Below are 18,588 nucleotides of genomic sequence, written 5' to 3'. Positions count from 1 at the left end.
GTGAGCTCACCATGAGTGATCATTGTTTAAAAATTTTCTATTTCTATACTTCTCAATTTTCATACTTCACAAACTTCCAAATCTTTGAATTTAAGTAACTGAAAATTGATAACTTCAAAATTTACAAAATTTCAATTTACAAATTTAAAAATTTCTATAATTATCTCTTAAATTTAAATATTAAATGTAACTACTAAATTTGTTAAACTACGTGATTATTAAATTTATCAAACTATATAAATGTAAACTACAAAATTTCTTAAACTATATAATCATGAAAATAAATTAGAAAAGTGACGGAAGTGTTTTGAAAAGCGTAAATTTGAATGAATGCATCGCTAATTGCCTGTAGAATAAAATTCACTGTCAGTTTAATAGCAGTTTCTCATGGAACGTTTTAACCGGCGATAATTGACACGTGATCGATTATCGATCCTCGAACCGAAAGGAAACATCGTGGTAGACTACGCGGGTGCACATAGTACGACAATGAGTGTACACGCGGCCCACGCGCGTGCACTTTCGCAACGCTGCCGATAATAAGGATAATAACTCGATTTTATTGCCCACCTTTGCCCTTCTCTTACTCTCTTTTCTCCATCCCAGAAAGACATTTTCTAACGTCCCTCGACGCGCCCCTCTTTCACCGATCACAATGCTGTTCGTGTTCTTGCCGTCGTTCCACTTATCTTATAATATACCGTGGCATCGGTAAACGCATCTCTCTGATTTTATATCGCGGATACCGGAGCTCGTGAAATCGGAGTAATGAACAGAATCGTTTTACGGAATTAAATTGATTCTTTGTTATTTTTTGAGGTGTAGATATTTCCAAGTTTGTAAAGTTCCAATACTCAAACACCAAATTTCCAAGTCCTTAAATTTCTAAATTCTGAATTATCAATTTTTTCGACTTCCAAAGCTTCGAATCCCAAGATTTCCTAATTCCAAATCTCCAAACCCCAAGATTCCCAAATTCCAAAATTCCCTAATTCCCTAATTCCCAAATTCCCAAATTCCCAAATTCCAAATTTCCAAATTTCCAAATTTTCAAATCCCAAGATTCCCAAATTCCAAGAACCCCAAATCCCAAAATTTCCAAATCCCAAATCTCCAAATCCCAAGATTCCCAAATTCCAAGAACCCCAAATCCCAAAATTTCCAAATCCCAAATTCCCAAATTCCAAGAACCCCAAATCCCAAAATTTCCAAATCCCAAATTCCCAAATTCCAAGAACCCCAAATCCCAAAATTTCCAAATCCCAAATTCCCAAATTCCAAGAATTCCAAATCCCAAAATTTCCAAATCCCAAATTCCCAAATTCCAAGAACCCCAAATCCCAAGATTCTCAAATTCCAAGAACCCCAAATCCCAAGATTCCCAAATTCCAAATCTCCAAATCCCAATTTTCTCAACTTCCAAATCTCCAAATCTCCAAATTTCCAAATTCCAAAATTCCCAAATTAGAATCATCCAACTCCCATATTTCCAACTTTCCAAACTCCCAACTTCTCAAATCCCCAAATCCTCACACCCCAATTCCCAAATTCGCTCCAAATCCTCAAATCTCCATACTTCCATCCCTAACTCCCTCTGCCCTTTACTCTAACCCAACCACCCCAATATTCAAACAATTCCACTTCAGCAATGAACCTTGAAAGTTGCATGCAAATGCAGGAATAGCACAGCTGCGTCGAAATCATCGGTGCATATCGAGGTGAAACTTGGATGCACCGAAAAGGGTCAAACAAGAGGCGCGCGTCACACGCCAGCATTTACGATGACCCAACAATGCATTCTGTTACGGGCAAAGAGAGGCGTAAATATGCTGGCTGCATAAAACCACCAACGACGAAGGCAACGGCACTGTTGGTCATGCAAACTCGACCTCGATTTTCCAGCGGCACAACAAACTTGCATCATCGTAAAACATTTCCCGCCGTGACACTTTATGGCGCACTCAATTCCCCTAAGTCGCGCGAGATTTCCTCGAGGTGCTTCGTCGACTCCCACCTTGGGCTATCGATTTGACGTTCAGATTTCTTCAAACTTCGACGTTGGAACTGATCACGATCAAACTGCATCTTCAAGGAGCAATTTGATCAAGGTTTTTATACACTGCGTGTAGCTTATAATTGTCAGAGTTTGGTTGGGTTATGTTGTTGTGAAATTTTGTGAAACTACGAGTTGATTTATTTGGAAATTTTTAAGAGGTGGTTCTTGTTGAAAAGGGATATAAAATTGAATGAAAATTTTGATTAAGTTTAAAGATATTTTATTTTGTATGTTGATAGTACAGGAATGTAACAATGTGAATGAACAGACCACATAAAATGAAGTACTTGTGCACTCATAGAAAACCAGTCATTGATCAAACTTCTATCATACCTTCTTATTTATTTATTAGCTTGTTCATAATGAATAAATGAATGAAGGAATGAAGGTTCCTTTTTATATTAGAAGTATGCTGAATTATTTTGAGACCACTCAATGTTTGAAATGTTTGAAAATTATTTTTGAGAACTGGTTCACATTCTATAGTATCAGTTCACATGTTGGAAGACTAATTTGTATTTTAGAGAGACAGTCTTCATTTTTGTGTATGAGATCACATTTTTGTAAGTCAATTCTAATTTTGAAATATCAGTTTGCATTTTGAAAGATCAATTTATACTTTGAAGGTTCAGTTTGAATTTTGAAGGATCAAGTTGTACTTTGAAGGATCAGTTTGTATTTTGCAGAATCAATTCTTATTTTGAAGGATCAGTTTGTATTTTGAAGGATCAATTTATACTTTGAAGATTCAGTTTGCATTTTGGAGGATCAATTTATACTTTGAAGAATCAGCTTGCTTTTTAAAAAATCAATTTGTACTTTGAAGAATCAGTTTGCATTTTGGAGGATCAATTTGTATTTTGAATGATCAACTTGCATTTTGAAGGATCAATTTGTACTTTGAAGAATCAGTTTGTATTTTGAAGTCTCTTAACCTAAACCACATCCAATTGAACGTTAAAATAAATTTTCAGACCCATCCTCCCACAAAGAGGTCTCTTACAAATCTTCCCCAAATTCAACCAAATCATTTTTACAATCCAAACCGTCCTCCCCGATAAACCACCGCCCCGTAATTTCCCGTCTACCGTAGGTGTGAATGTCTCCGGTTCCTGCGACGAAGCAAGTGCTATCGAGCAGCGCAGACAGAAAAAGAAACGTCGGGCTCGTGCAACCGTGAAACGCGATACACTGTCGATACCTGGGCCGATATCGATCTCCTACATTGTACGGTGAAAGAATGATCCCGCAAGCGAAGCGTGAAACGCGTCTAGCCCGCGAAAGCCCGCGAGGAGCGTGGGTGTTCACTTCCTCGCTTGCGAACGAACAGAAACGCGAACGCGGACTGTAGAAAAAATGCTAATTCGGAGTCGAACGATCGATTATTCATCGTCGATCGGCGTTCGTTATCCGGCTCGTTTGCGGCGACGATTGATTTCATTGGATCCGCGCGAACGATCGTGTATCGCCCCTGGGCTCAGGGTAATGTATTAACCATCATTTCGCTCGGTTACGAGATTTCTTTTTAAGACTTTTGTTGCTTCGAGCGGCCACTTTGTTCGGGGCTCTCGTGACGTAAGCTTTCACTGAATTACGCGGGGTTTCAATACTGTTCTTGATGTATCGTGGCAATTATACGCGTTTTTTAGAATTTGTCAGAGGTCGAAAACGATGTTTGTTGAACTGTGACGATTGGGTTGGAACCACAGGAAGGGGAAATTCGGAGGGTGATTATGGAGGGGTAATTAATAGCTGAGTTTGACAAGGTTTATTTGAAAATTTGAGATTTCTGCATTTCTATATTCGTGTGTCCATTTTTCAAATTTTCGAACTTGAAGATTAGAGCCTTCCACATTTCTGAATTCTTAAATTATCCACTCCTCAAGTTTCCATATCCAAAAATACCAAAGATGAGAAATATTTATCTCCACATTTCTTTGCATAAATCCCTGCATCTTCATAAGTGCTTATACCTCTAATTTTCTAAACATCTAAATTAAAGATGTACATTTTTAACTTAAAATTAAAAATTTGAACTAACATCCTAATTTAAAATTTGAGAACCCAACTCCCTGAACCCCTATCTCCCCCAATTCCCAAATTTCCACAACAGCTAAAAAAGTGTTGCACGCGAAAACACTTGTGCAGTGGATATCGGCCAAGATAGAATTGCGACAATCGAGAGACAGAACAAGATTACATCGCGACAAATCGCGGTGGCCGGTTGTCAGTGGTGGATTGCGACACGGGTCCACCTAGTCGGGCAGAGTCGATTAAAAGCAGATTTGTTGGGGTTCCACGCGTGCCCTGCCCGTTTCGGGCGAAAACGATTAAAGGTTGCCGGCGATTGCTCGCAAAGGCACGCGTAGCTCGCACATTTGTTTCGTTCACCTAGTACCTTTTTCTACACCAGATATCTTCGGTCACCGTTCACGCTTGCGTCGCTTTCACCGTTGACTAAGATTGTTTCTAATTGCTGGAAATTACCGACGTTTCGCGATAAGTTGCACTCTGCAGTTACTTAACGCATTGTTCAGCTGAAGTCTATCACTCTTCATTGATGAGTTCTTGTAGGTTCTTAATGATCGTCGGCGTATTACAAGGTTTTAAGAATTTTTATTTAGGATAAAATCTTACTCTTTAATATTAAAATTGTAAGAATTCATATTAAATATAGACAATCTGTGTATGACTTTCTTTGTCAGTTTTTTATATTGGAAGATTTTATGAATTTTCGTGGACTTCATCTACAATGCACACGAGATATAATACCTATAAGATAGGATTGTTGTTATAATATGTACGGATGTAACTCAGAAATGTAAACGAAATTTATACACACACGTATACATACATCAAGTGTACCTAAAAACAGAACAAACAGAAATAAAGTGCGATAATTTCTCTTCAGGTTACATGCTCTCTTACGACCTGAATGAATAGCAAAAATATTCAATCTTGAATAATCAATCTTATTCCTATCTTATTCCTATCGACAGAACATTATACGTATTTCGAGCGAAACAGGTGACAATACCGTGCTGAGACCTGTCTCTACCAGGTGACAAGTGTGACAAACGCGAGACGAATGTGATTAGTGCAGTCTTGGAGGCTCGATGAGGATCAACATCACGTTTAGGATGTACAATTAGAAAGAAATTGATTCGATTTGCACGGCCTTGGTCGTTTCTCAAGGTAGTCACCCCGATATTTCGAGGAGATTGCAGGTAGCTATTGCCCGAGGCAGCTCGCTGGCGCCCGACCGGCGTTTCCTGGCCTGTCATTACCATACGCACTCATCCGTTGCACGCACGGGAGATCGTGCGTGAGCACGTGTACGCGTGGGAGTCGAACAGACGTCCGAGTGTCTCGTGCGATCACGTCGAATACACGGAAACCACCTAGTCACCTAAACGAACCTTCATTTTTATCCTTCGTTTATCGCTAAACTTCCAGCAGGAAAATTTATTGAGTCACTTATCGATTAACTTGTATTCAAACCAGGTGTCTTAATTGCTTCTATTCAGGTGACAATCACGTTTGTTTTGATCGGGGCTCATTTGCATCTTGCAACGAGCCGAATGAACTTGAGTCGTGTTTCATTTTAATTCTTCTAGCCTTTGAGCGATTTTTTTGTATGTTTGATCATTATCTAAGGCGACTATGTCATTTTATACAAGTTAAAATAATATAGATACTAAAAACTGTTGCGTATATTCATACCTTGCTCTACAGCTGGATAATGAAATAACTGATACATATCTGACCATGATGCAATTCACATTGTACACATAACGAAGGGTACAAGCGACCATTTTAAAAAGTCGTCGAAATCATTTCAATGTTACGAAAGAAATCATCAAGACCTTAATTTTGTATTGCAAACGCAGATTCATTTTGAGCACAATCAATCAATCAATATTTGCTAACGAAATCGATTTTTCAGTAACACAACGTATCTCCAGAGTCTCCCTGTACAAAGAAACGTGAGAGTCGTTGATAAATTTGGACAAGACCTCGTATCCTCTCGAATTCGCGACAAGTTTGAACGAGGCGTATCGGATAATCGTACGTCTCCATTAGCGGCGCAACTCGGCCAGCATTCATCGTCGATGAAAACCGCACGAAACGACTGCACTTGATGAAGTTGCATTTTTAAATGCCACCACTCGCCACTACAATGGACCAAACGCGTCTTTATTACCCGATGCCGCGATGAGTATGCATTGGTTGCGGTCGAACCGACCGAGCAGAAAGAATCGAGCGACGCGAAGCGTGTGAAACACGACGCGACAATTCGTGAATTTATTTTCGAGCGTGTGGAGATGAAGGTGTACCGTGGCGAATAAGTGTACTGGACACGCTCGTCGTCGTCGTCGGCGTCGCGGTGGCCTTTCACCGAGTCGACGATGCACCTGCATTCAGGTGCATCGGGAACGTGGCTCCACTGTATCGTAATGGGCGTTATTGGTCGAGCCGCTACGCGAGCGTAAAAATTTTAATGTCCGATCATACGAGCCGTTTAATCGGGGAACGTGGAAGGAAATTTGTAATTTGGGCCGGTGTTAATTGAACAGCCAAGAATTTTGGTGCACGCGATGCTACGGTCTTTATGGACGCTTCGCATGATAATGATTTCTTCACGATTTCGTGTTTCGAATTCTTCTTATGTCTTTATTATCGTGGGGCTGTTGCATTCGTGAGGACGTGTGAATAGGGTGCGTTTGCATCCATGGCTCAGTTTAAAAATTCGGGAACATTTGAGATAGCCTGACATCACGAGAACTGATATGACTTTTGCTTCCTAACTCAAAGATCTTCAGATATTAAAGTAACAAGTACTTTATGACAGATTTCTTACTATAAAGTATGATCACAGATTTTCATAAAATAAATACATATCTTTTAAATCATATATTTCCTCAAAAACAAAAAAATGTACGAACATATAGAATCTGTTGAAATTACAAAAAAAATGTATTATAATTATAAAACATCACTTTGGCGGTTAATAAAAAATATCAAATCAAATGTAGTCCTCACGAACAAATTTCTAACGAATAAAATTTTGAAATTACAAGAACATTGGGCTTGAACCAACTTTTGAAACGATCAGTCCTCCTTATCCGCGAAAGAGCACGCGAAAATGATGGGAGAACGAAAGGGGCATGTCAATCGAGCGCCGGATCGTCGAACGATCTTCAAACACAATCGAACGTCTGGAAAGCGTGAGCAGCCTTGACGTGCCGCGTCGCGACTTATCGCATTAGTCCCATTGACGAATCTCGGACAGGTCGAGCAACAGAATCGATTGTATCGTAGCCACGATTTCGACGAGCATACCCCATTAAGCGGGACAGCCGGTGTCTAACGGAAGCGTGTCAATCAAGCTCGGATACGACGTCCCATCCCGACACGTTTCGCGATCGCGTTCGCACGATCGTTTGCTGTTCGCGCGACCGGAGACACGCGGTGTTTTCTTGCGATCGACGCGGCTGCCGGAAGGTCGTAGCAACAGCCTCATCATCGGGACTTGAGAAATAGACACATTATGGGCGCATTAGCCGCGTCGAATCGCGCTCAAGGGCGATATCGCCATCTCGTGGGACCGAGCGCAATGACGACGATAAACTTCGCTGGAAACCCTCTTTCTGAATATTGTGGATCTTAGATACTGTCTTACGATGACCTTTGTTGGTGAAGTTTGTGGAGGCTTGTCACATATTTCCGCAATTATATGGACTTTACAAGTGACAGTATGGTTCGTGCAGATCATATGCTTTTGTCGATGTCATGTGTTCAAGTATTCTTAGGTTCAGTCTCGTAAATTTATAAATTAACAGCAGTCACTTGGATGATACGAAACATCATCAGTGATAGTAGTATCAATATAACCAGTCAAGTGTTAGGTGAACAAATGTTCAGTCTCCTAAATTCATAAATTAGAAACAATCACTAGGATGATACGAGACATCGTCAGTGATAGAACTTTCAATATAAACAGTCAAGTGGTAGGTGAACAAATATTCAGCCTCCTAAATTTATAAATTACAAACAGTCACTAGGATGATACGAGACATCGTCAGTGATAGAACTTTCAATATAAACAGTCAAGTGGTAGATGAACAAATGTTCAGCCTCCTAAATTTATAAATTACAAACAGTCACTAGGATGATACGAGACATCGTCAGTGATAGTAGTATCAATATAACCAGTGAAGTGTTAGGTGAACAAATGTTCAGCCTCCTAAATTTATAAATTACAAACAGTCACTAGGATGATACGAGACATCATCAGTGATAGAACTTTCAATATAAACAGTCAAGTGGTAGGTGAACAAATATTCAGCTTCCTAAATTTATAAATTACAAACAGTCACTAGGATGATACGAGACATCATCAGTGATAGTAGTATCAATGTAACGAGTCAAGTGTTAGGTGAACAAATGCTCAGCCACCTAAATTCATAAATTAGCAACAGTCACTTGGTGATGTCTGACACGACACCATACTATCAATGTAACCAATCTAGCCCACTCAGAAAATCCTAGTTACTCATCCAATAATCATTGACAATTAACAATAGTTCTAATATGTAGATCACCCAAGAATAATGTAGTACTATATACATGAAATTAAAAGAGAAGATCAGTAAATCTCAGTAACGGTACCCAAGATGGACACGTGTATGAAATAGGAAATACTAGCAGAAGGTACAAAGGCTGTAGAAGAGGAAGAGTTGAATGTCACTGCATTCAAAGTGTTAACTGGCAAATGACGTGAAAATTATTTGACCGACGCGAAGAAAGCATCTTTTGAGCTCGTGTCCAGATAACCTCGAGCGTCCGAGGCATCTCGCGCAAGAATACTCAGAAGAAGAGCCACGGATCTATTTGCCAGAAATGGCAACGGGCACGGTAATGTGGAACGTCTGAGGAGGCCTTTACGTCGAGGCTGACCTTTACGCGTCTACGGGAGAGAGGGATGGACCCGCATATCGGCGCGGCTCGACAGATTATCGCTGGATCGCGGGTCGATCCGTGGCGATCGTTGAAATTCGCGAGCTGATTTCGCCGAATTTTCCCGCTATTTGCCCGGTGATTTACGCCGTCAATAAAGCACTTCCTCGAATCTTGTCCCTGTTACGCTGAAATTAATGGAGGTCAGCCTCGCCTCGACTCTCGATTTATCCCTCTATCGGCGCCTACGATCTTTATGGACGCTTCCATTTTAAATATCGTACCGCTCGTATAAGTTTTATTACTGGTCGCGTGTAGTTTTCGAGAGTTGTCCTCCGTGGAACTCGTGAATCGTGTTCCTTTCTGATGAAGCGTGTTTTTCAAAGGTTGTCTCCCGTCTATTGCTTTTCCTGTCGACTGCCTTCGGCGTATTTCGAGGCTGATTTGTTCGCTCGATACGTCGCGGGACAAAGGATTGTAAGGTTTATGTTCTTCGACGAATAATGAAAAGCCATTGGATGATTTGTTTTCCGGGCACACAATGTTGATTATTGTTTCGATTTGCCGATTAATTTATTTCACCGTGTTACTGCTTCTTTATCGACAGCTAACATGATGCTCTTTTCACTATTCAATAAAAATTCTTCTAAATTATTTACGACATACACTGTTCCAAATAATTGAAATGTTTCTACTTTACTAATTTTTATTTCGTTTGTCATCAAATTCAGAGTTGACCTCTGGTGGAATTTATTTGGCACAAGGAAAAATAAATTGTAGCAATTAATTGTGCCAATATTACCTTAACATTGTGAGTATCTGACAATATTTTAGAGAGATATCTCCATTGAGACGTATCGCAACACGAGCGATAAAAGAATACAGTATCCGTATTCGAAGAGGTTAATGGTAAGATGAAGCAGCTCAGCGCAGTTGTGCAAGCGAACATTACAGATAGAGCTGGTCTAGCAATTAAAGGATAAACAGCAACAAAAAGAAAATGATTAACGAGCTACTTTCTTGTAAATCGGCTGTTATCGACAACAGTAGCACCTGCACCGTGTACTCTCGATGTAGACCAACATTCCCCGGGTTTCTTCTAGCCCCCTTCCGCTGGCAAATGTCGATTCCGCGCCCCGTTTGTTGCTCGCATCCCCGCTTTAGCTTAGGCTTATCCTTTCTCGTGGATCGTTGCTTACGCAATCGCAGGTATCATTGCTAAGCTGCTCGCATAGGTGAACGACGATCCCGTTGATAGCCGGTCGTGTTCGAACCTTGATTCGCTCTCTGGAAACCTGTTAACGCTTAATAAGTAATGGACTTATTTGCCGATCCTCGTGATACTGCATCGTTATATAATGGGATTTTCTCGTTCGAATTCCTTCGTGCCGTGTTATTCTTATGCTTGACAATATTTTAATTACCGTGGGTTTCAACGGCTTAGTTGAGAAATTAATCTTTTTGTGACTTCGCAAATTTTTTGAAAGGACAGGTTTTATTTTTATATCAGCTATTCTTCTATTTTTCTGTTTTTTGTTAAATATTATAGTTATTATTCTACTGTTATATTTCACTAGTTCATTGCACCATTATTGCACTTTTAACCACACTGCTGTTTTGCTGATTTACTGTATCACTCTATTTTCTATTTTTTATTCAATATTATATTTATTATTCTACTATTACGTTCCATTATTTTAGTGCACCATTATTGCATTTTTTAACCACACTACTTTTTTGGTGCTTTATTGTATGACTTTATTTTCTCTTTTTTGTTAAATATTGTATTTATTATTCTACTGTTCTAGTCCAATATTTTAGTGCACCATTATTGCACTTTTCAAACAGACTACTGTCTTGTTGCTTTACTATATCACTCTATTTTCTATTTTTTGTTAAATATTGTATTTATTATTCTACTGTTCTGCTCCATTATTTTAGTGCACCATTATTGCACTTTTTAAACATACTACTGTTTTGCTGCTTTACTGTATCACTCTATTTTGTATTTTTTGTTAAATATTGTATTTATTATTCTACTGTTCTATTCCATTATTTTAGTGCACCATTATTGCACTCTTTAAACATACTACTGTTTTGTTGCTTTACTATATGACTTTATTTTCTATTTTTTGTTAAATATTGTATTTATTATTCGACTATTCTACTCCATTATTTTAGTGCACCATTATTGCACTTTTTAAACATACCACTGTTTTGGTGCTTTACTGTATCACTCTATTTTCAATTTTCTGTTAAATATTGTATTTATTATTCCACTATTCTATTCCATTATTTTAGTGCACCATTATTGCACTTTTTAACCACACTGTTTTGATTTATTGTATCACTCAGGCATACTAAAATTCTTTTCACTCTTCGTGACATACAAAATGGAAATCCGTTATGATCATCCGTGGCAGTAGAAGGGGCTGACCTTAACCCTTGATTTATAAACGAAAAAAGTAAAAGATGCCATGAAATTGTACTTCGAAATAGAAAGTGAGCTACGCAATGACTGATGAAGCGTACCTTGACGAAGGAATGCTAGAGAATTGTCAGTTAAATGCTGTATTGACTTATGATCTGTTGGAAGGTTGATTATCTATCATCCGCACAATTACAGAGTAGATAGAAATATCAGAATCGATATGGAAAAATTGCATACGTTAGCTTCGGATTAAGATTGATCCAGCGACTAATCGGTTCAAAATAGCTCGTTACAGATGTTATGTGAAACATAAGGAATCGTACACATTAGGTACAAAATACGAACGCAATATGCGATTTTATCGTTCAAATTTATTTCTCCACTTCAACTTGTCACGAGCAACTACATAAATTTAATTGCTCGGTTATTTTAACTTTTAATTAAAATTGTCATCAATTATCCAGAAGTGTAACAGCAGTTTATAAACATAGTGGCAGTTTCTGTAATTGGGCAGAATGTAATTTTCCGTAAGTATAACATTTGTCAGGGACGCGTCGAGTCGATTTTAAAACTCGCATCGATAAGCATCGAGTTACATAATGAAGACTCATTGTTTTAATTAAAGATGGTAGGGTAGATTCGCTGTCGATCGGTCGGCAGATTGTATCGAGTGACATTTAGCGTTCGACACGGTCGATATCATCATCTCGGATGGATACGCGGCGCGCGTAAATCGATTCGATTCGATTTACGCGCGCGCTGTTCGCGCGGTATATCTCCGTACACGATCTCCCCGCGGCGTTAATTATTTCCGTTCGCGTTATACCGCATGTTAATTAACTGTAACGGTGCGCAACGCCCCGAAAAATAATTTCAGGTTTCGTTGGTGCCGCCGTGATGGGCGTGCACCAGAAAATCGCTCGCTCGCCCGCTCGCGCGGACACGTGGTAATTAATTCGATGCGCCGCGTCGGATCGCGTTATCATTATTACGCGCGTGATCCGACGTTATCGCGGAGAAAAATCGACTCGTCGTTCGTGTCAGATAATTTCACGTTGCAACATTGTCCGTACGAGTGGCCGGCGTCGTTTGTGGGGTACGTATCTGTCACGGAAGTTTAATCGTTGCAGGGAGATGGCTGAAAAATTGGGGCAATGATTGCTTCATCTTTATGCTTCTTCTTGGAACGGATCGTTTTTCCTTATTTGGTAAGCTCGCCTCGGTATTTTGGGTGGTCCAACGACGGCTCCGAATATTTCCTGGCTTTTTTATGGGTTGTAATTTTAATGAATTAATTTGTATGAATTTTTATACGTGTTTGCGCGCTGGCAGGTTGTAAATTATTTCACTTTAATAGCGGAAATGTTTGGCTGTTTTTATACATTAATAAAATTATACCGCAGAGAGATAAGGTAATTGGATCGTTCGTCTCTGTAACTATCAATAAAGTATTCAATGTCTTACACAGATCGATCCGGACTATAGGTTTGACGTTATAATTACACGCTATTTCTTTTAATACTTCGATTCATTCCTCGTAATTGTTCGGAGACTTAATCCTACAATTGTCTCGGATGATATATAATTATGGTATCTGGAATCTGCTCGTTAATTTTTCACTACTACCTACTCTTATAAGATATCGATAGTTAATGATTATCGATCTCATTATCGAACACTAAAATTCGTTATAGGCATTAATAAAAAATTTACGCCGCAGTTAATCGGAGTAACGCGTACGAATTTTAACGGTATAATTAATTGCACACTTAATTTATTAAATATTCATAAGAAATTTTATATCTTTTTTTATAATAGATATTTATTTATTATACCTCATTCTGCTGTATCTATAAATCTATGCCCATACATTTATTTACCAAATAAATAACACTAAACACAATGATATTAAATAATGAATTTAAGAATGATCTTTAAATGATTCTTTGAAGTAAAATTTTGTAGGTGTCAACCACTGTGTCTACTTCATCTTGTATCACAATTTAAAATATTGATTGAAATAAAACAGAACAGATCTCATTCAAGTACTCTAACAAGAAAAATAGCAAGTGTACATAAAGATTTCGTTGCATAACTCCTTCCATCTCGAGCCAGTAACCTGTAGTCGTGTCCGATATATTAAATCGTTACAGATATTCGAGAGCAGAATATCAAAGTCATCAGTTTACTCGCACGCCCAATACACCGAGATCAGTCTGGTGAAACGAAACAATTGTTCTTAGAAGCCCGGGAGAAATGAATGACTCGGGGTTCCATCTGTCTCTCTTCTTCGAATCGAACAAGTCGGCATTTAGGGAAGGAGGAGAAGAATGTCAGTCAGGGGTGGTGAAACTGGGGAACTCGATCTTGTGAAATTGTTTGGAGAGAGCTCGAGAATTTACGCCTGAAAAATAACTTCTAATATGTGGCTGCTGTACTTAACTCGATTTATAGACTTATAGATAGGCTCATAGAATCAATAGTTCAAATATTGAAATTTATTTGTAAAGGGTGAGAATGTTCTTTATACAGGGAGGCTCAAAAATTGTGGAGTTAAAGTGGGTTTGAAAAAACAATTTTTTTTTTTATAATCGACTTTGTTTCTCAAGAAATTGTATTTCTAAATGCATTAATACATTTGTGACAATGACGACAAGAAAAATTATAATTTCATCAAAATTGTCTTTTTTATTTATTTTTTGTTCATTGAAGCTTCATGTTCACTCTTAAAGACACTTATTAAAAATATCCAACTGTAATTAATTAAATATCTTAATATGAGAGCAATTCACAAAATAATGAGCAACATTTAACTATTAAATTTTAAGTCCTACGCCAACAGCTGTATTCTCAATAAACAAAAATAACCAGAATTTACCTGAATTCTCTAACGATTTAATTAATTAAAATCATGGAGTCAAAGTATAATGGTACGTCGTAACTCGAGGCCGTAGTAAACACGTAGCTATAGTTGCACGTTCGAGAGTGAAAAGTCGAGTGTTACTAGAGAAAGGGAGCAAGAGAAAGAAAGAAAGCTCGCGTGCAAGGAATAAAGAGAGAAAACGGTACGCCACGCGTTTCGCGTGTTAGTGGTGGCCGTTACACTTGAAATTGCTCTACGTTGCTTCTCCAGCGGTGGCGCGGGGCAACGTGTAGAAAAATCGCATCGCGATCGGTTCTCGGGACGCGATCGGGCGCGGGCAACCCAGGCAAATGTCAGGTCGTGACTTTCATGCGGTCTACCACCTGCCATGGGATCGGTAAGTGCGTCGTTATTAATGGCGTCCCGATCCAATCGCATCCGGAATAGGCGTAGGTTCCATCTTCTCTTTTCCACTTTCTATATCGAACATTTTATCGTACTCTTCCTCTTTCGATATCGGTTAGAAGCGTGGAATACCTTTCGATAGGATGATTTATGAAGGTCCTTCAAATTAACTTGAGGACACCTGTTAAGGTCTCATGGGATCATTTTTACCATTCTTGCAATTTATGATACGTGTGAATAAAAATATCGGTGCTATTTGTTACATGAAATTGTGACGTGGTATACTTGTGACGTTTTAAAGTATAAAATGCACCCCTCAGAAAGGGTGGTTTTACCAATGAACCAATTACATATCGTACACAATATAATGTAACTGAAACATACACTCAAATGTAACTGTTATATAAATAGAAGCGGAGACTAAAACACCTCTCACGTTCCACAGAAAATACTCTTTCGATTATTTCCATAACTCGAATTCCCCATCTGAGACAATGCACCATAAAAGATTTCTTGGTCGTACACGTCAAGCCGAATCTTAAAAGAATGATTGTTTAGAACGTCATCGGCTTTTCTATACCGTCCAGCCTAATCAGTCTGATTTCTGATAGGCTCACATATCAGCAGCCTCGCCTCCGCATACCGCGAAATCACAGTGGATGTCCATTTTTCAACATTGTTCGAGAATCGATTTGAAAAGTGAATCGACGCGAACAACAGCAATAAGACTCGTACCGGATACAATAGTCGCGAAAAAGACGTATTCATAGGCTTTCGTGAAATATCCCCTTCTAAAATCGTTTCACCGTCTCTTTCGAAAGAACCGCCTCGTACACGAGATCGTATTGCTCATATCGAGTAACTCAACGTGTCACTCCTACGCCTCTTGACCTGTCGCGCAACAAGCTCGCGGTTACAAGCTCGCAAGCATTTGCTCGTGCGTCACACGGTAATAATAAGGGCCCGGATTTTTACGAGGCGACTTCTTTAACCAGGCCATCGCGCATTGGCGTAAATTGGGGAATTCTTTCTTGTCAGGGGGCCCATCTTTGATTGCTGGATTATATGATGATTTATTGTGTGGAGGGTTATGTTACATCGTTCTATAACCACGAGTCAGATTACGTTGTTTATTAATATTATATCTTGCGTTGTATAGTTGGTATTAAGCATTAGAGCTATCGCGTTATTTATAAATTTACTGATCCACTTTTTTTTGTGTTTCCTAATTTAGCTTCTTAAATTCCCAAGTCCCTAAATTTTCTAATTCCATCTTCTCAAATTTCTACATTTTGAAATCTCCACTCCAAAATTCCTAAATTGTAAATTCTATCTTCCAAAATTTCTACATCCTCAATTTCCTAAATCTTCAATAGCATTCTTCTAAATATCTCAATTTTCAATTGCACCTCTCAAAATGTCCAAATCCCCAAATCTAAATTAGCAGATCCTGTGTCAAACTTATGATTGCATCTCATAACTGCAAATTTTTCAAAATTCAGATCAACCGAGTTGCACCCCGAAACCCAGTTACGCCAATGTCGGTCCAACAAAGAGAGATCGGAGACATCCCCCTGTGGTTGCGACACCTCGTAACAGTCCAAAAAAGGGCACGGGCCGGTCCGTTTTCTCTTGGAATCGAGAACAACGCGGAATCCTGGCCTGGAGGCCGAATTCGTCGCGCGCGGCAGCCAACGGGGCTGCGAACGCGCCCCGTGTGATATATCGATGACACGAGCGTGGGTGTACCGGAAAGTCGACCTCGAGGGAGATTAAAACGGCCTCGGCCGAGCGGCGCAAAAATCCGCTCGCACCCGCCTCGGATCTTCTTCGAGCTGTCTTGGCCCTCTCTCTGCCCGAGAGCCTCGCTTCCGACACGTGACAGACCCGATCAGCTCCGAGTAATCTTCATCTTTCTTTTGGAACGGTTCTGCTCCTTCGCTCCAACGCGATTTACGATTCAGACGGATTCCTGCTTTGAAGTAGACGAAATTGTTAAGGAGACTTTTGGGAGAGGTTGAAAGGACTTAGGACGATAATGAGTGGTGTAAGGTAATGTATAGTGTGTAAGGTATTGATGATGCAGTGCGTAGTGTGAGATTGATCAATATACATATATGTGGACATATAGATAGGATAAAGTCTAAGGAGATAGGAATTATGTGATTAAAGTATATTTCTGGTTGAAAGATTTTAATGTTCACGTTTGGGGAGAAGTGCTCGTATCTTGCGAAATTAAAAGAATGAACATGTACGTTTAGATTTTTATCCTTGTTATGCATGAAATATTTGTACCCGCACGTAGTCATGAATTTCTTGAATCGGTACATCTAAAACAAATTGCAAATCCATCTGCAAGCGTTCTGGAGATCTCATTACCGATGCATTGGCGTGTATAAATCATGTAACAAAGTTGAAGTAACAATCGGTACCGATCCACTGTTGAAGTCCGCGAAAATTCCCACAATTAATCGCAGATATCATCGCGTTAAGAACCGCGAGCGATTGAACGCCCACCAGAGGCATTCCTGTGGCGTCGACGAAAATCGCCGGGTCGTATACGGTCGATTACGCGAGGACTGGTCCGGGCCGTTGCGTCGGTTGCGTCACCGTGCGATCTTCCTCGTGGCCACGTTGAAGAGGGTAAAGGCGAGGCGGCGATATATGCGCGTGTGCACGGATTATACATCGCGATGGATATATATTCGCGAGAGATACCCAAGGTGTATTACCCGTGCGCGCGCGCGGAGAGAAGGCCTGCTGGAAGAGGTCGGCCGAGAGGTCGCTCGGTAAATTGGTCGCTGCGGCGTTACCGTTGATCTACGGCAACAGACGCGATAGTTATGGAAAGGTTACGGCGGAGCGGTCGATAAAGCGTCGCGCTGCCTGTCCTCGGGAATCCGCGACAGCGGGGAACGAATCGTAAATCGCGGAATCGCAACCGCTCGCCGTGGCCGCTCGGAAAAAGAAGAAGGGACCCGAGCGAGAGAGCTAGGTCTTCTCTCGGTCAACCGGATCCCTTCCTTCTACTCCACGTATTCCGCGATCGCACGATTTCCGTCCTCTTCCGCGTCCCAGGACCACGACCAACCTCCGCTTCTAACAGATAAGCGATTCACCAACTCCGACTTGAAAATCCTAACCGTCCTTTCTCATCTCTCCGATCCTACTGACAATCTTACCATCTTTTCCCTTCTTTTCGTTTCGCCCGATGACAAAATACGTTTACACATACTATCGCGCAATTTTATGAACGTGTATTATGAATGGATGTTACTCTTCCTATACAAGAAGAAACTTCGTGTTTAAGCTGTTCTCTGTTTTAATAAATTATGACAATAATGATGTGAGATGGCAACAATAAATCATATAGCCATAATAATTAATACAAACGTGCCGTAATAATGACATAGCACGTCATAATAATTAATACACACACATCATAATAATGACATAACGCGACATATTTAATACAAGCCATAATAATGAGATAACATGTTCATATTAATAAATTCATAACCTCTACATGATAATACATACAACAGCAGTATGACCTGCATTTATCAATACATAACCTCTGTCCATAGATGACAATACATACAATAGCCATATGACCTGCATTTATCAGTACATAACCTCTATCGATACGTGACAATATAACTATATAACCTGTCCCTATCAGCGTAACATGTTGCGAAACCAACATGTTCCATCGCTAATGTAAAAAATAAAATATCTCAGAGTTACCAGAGAATGATTGTGTGAACATATCGAAATGTAGTAAATGAAAGTAAAAATTGTAGGTAAGTGTTGAAATTGAAGGTAGTGGTGTCGTTCTCGTATGTTAATTGCTCGAAACCGACGAAACGGCGA

The 18,588-nt window shown here is 39.7% G+C and overlaps 1 long non-coding RNA gene across 1 annotated transcript in view; it reads left to right on the top strand.

The window, feature by feature from the left end:
- LOC143266594 (uncharacterized) overlaps window positions 1-18,362 on the top strand; it is an 81,006-nt gene extending 62,644 nt beyond the window's left edge. The window contains exon 3 of the long non-coding RNA XR_013041542.1: window positions 16,218-18,362. This is a non-coding gene — a long non-coding RNA (uncharacterized LOC143266594). The remainder of the gene's footprint in view (window positions 1-16,217) is intronic.
- The last annotated feature ends 226 nt before the right edge of the window (window positions 18,363-18,588 follow it).

Source organism: Megachile rotundata, chromosome 2 (assembly GCF_050947335.1).
Source record: "Megachile rotundata isolate GNS110a chromosome 2, iyMegRotu1, whole genome shotgun sequence".
NCBI classification, from domain to species: domain Eukaryota; kingdom Metazoa; phylum Arthropoda; class Insecta; order Hymenoptera; family Megachilidae; genus Megachile; species Megachile rotundata.
This window is presented reverse-complemented; position numbering and strand designations above follow the sequence as displayed.